We start from the raw sequence: 1033 nt of genomic DNA, 5'->3' as shown, positions 1-1033 counted from the left end.
GTTTACCACTTATTCCTCTGACCCTGAAGAAAGGAACAGCCTTTCCACCAGGGGAATCCCTCTGAAATCACAGTGCTCCTAGGATAAAGTAGAATGACACAGAGCCCAGAAAAGAGCTTAAAAAATGAGCTTTTATAGGAAATGGCATTTAGAATATGAGATCTGATCCAGTAGAGTACAATTATCTCTCTGAACGGTGACCAATAAAATTTGATTTCATTGCAGTAATATTTCCACTTGCTGTCTATTTTAGGGGTTGCCATTAATCATTTGTTCAGATAATAACAATACTCCCAGAAAAGTGAAGATTCAAATATGTAAGGATGGCCTCCTGAAAATTAGCCACAGAAACAACTCTTACAAAATGTCTGCATCATGAATGTGTGCGTCATCCTTGCCCAGAGGCCAGGTAATCTACCCTGTATCATTCCAATCTTAGTATACGTTCTGTTAAAGTGAGCACTACAAAATATCTACATCAGGGAGAATGAATTCTGTTCTTTAATGACTAGATTAAAAGAAAGTAACTTTGTATTTATCAAAGTGTTCACTGGAATACAAGTATAGTTTGACCAGTTAAGATTTTTTTTTAAAGTAAAGTGATACGTGTGAAAAAGTGAATTAAGATATTAGACTTTGTGTGGCAACTATGCAAATGTTTGAATTTAATATAATTCAGACGATGAGAAGACATCATAACCAAGAAGAGTAGGAACTACAAATTCAGATGTATGGTTGGACACTGTATTAAAAATGTTATGATAAATAAGAACCAAATACCCTTAATCTCAATAAAAGTAAATTATAGACAGTCCAATAAGGTAAAATGAGGAAATCTGATATTTAGTGCTGACATAATTCTCTGTTTGTTATGGCACTGGATGACATGATATCACAGAAAATATATTGCTTATCTCGAAATTCAGTTTCCAGTGCCCAAATGACATGGAGGCAATATCCTTCAATAGACAACATCCTAAGGAACAGAGTGCAAAAATAAATAACAGTGTAAGAGGCTGTAGTCATGGGTGAA

At 34.7% G+C, this 1033-nt stretch overlaps 1 non-coding gene across 1 annotated transcript; it reads right to left on the bottom strand.

Annotated features, from left to right (window-relative positions):
• Positions 1-357: 357 nt before the first annotated feature.
• LOC140601979 (U6 spliceosomal RNA) lies at positions 358-463 on the bottom strand. The gene has a single exon (XR_012005037.1). It is a non-coding gene; the product is annotated as a U6 spliceosomal RNA (small nuclear RNA).
• Positions 464-1033: the final 570 nt, after the last annotated feature.

Source organism: Canis lupus, chromosome 12 (assembly GCF_048164855.1).
Source record: "Canis lupus baileyi chromosome 12, mCanLup2.hap1, whole genome shotgun sequence".
NCBI classification, from domain to species: domain Eukaryota; kingdom Metazoa; phylum Chordata; class Mammalia; order Carnivora; family Canidae; genus Canis; species Canis lupus.
The sequence above is the reverse complement of the archived record's forward strand: the minus strand, read 5'-3'. Positions and strand labels throughout refer to the sequence as shown.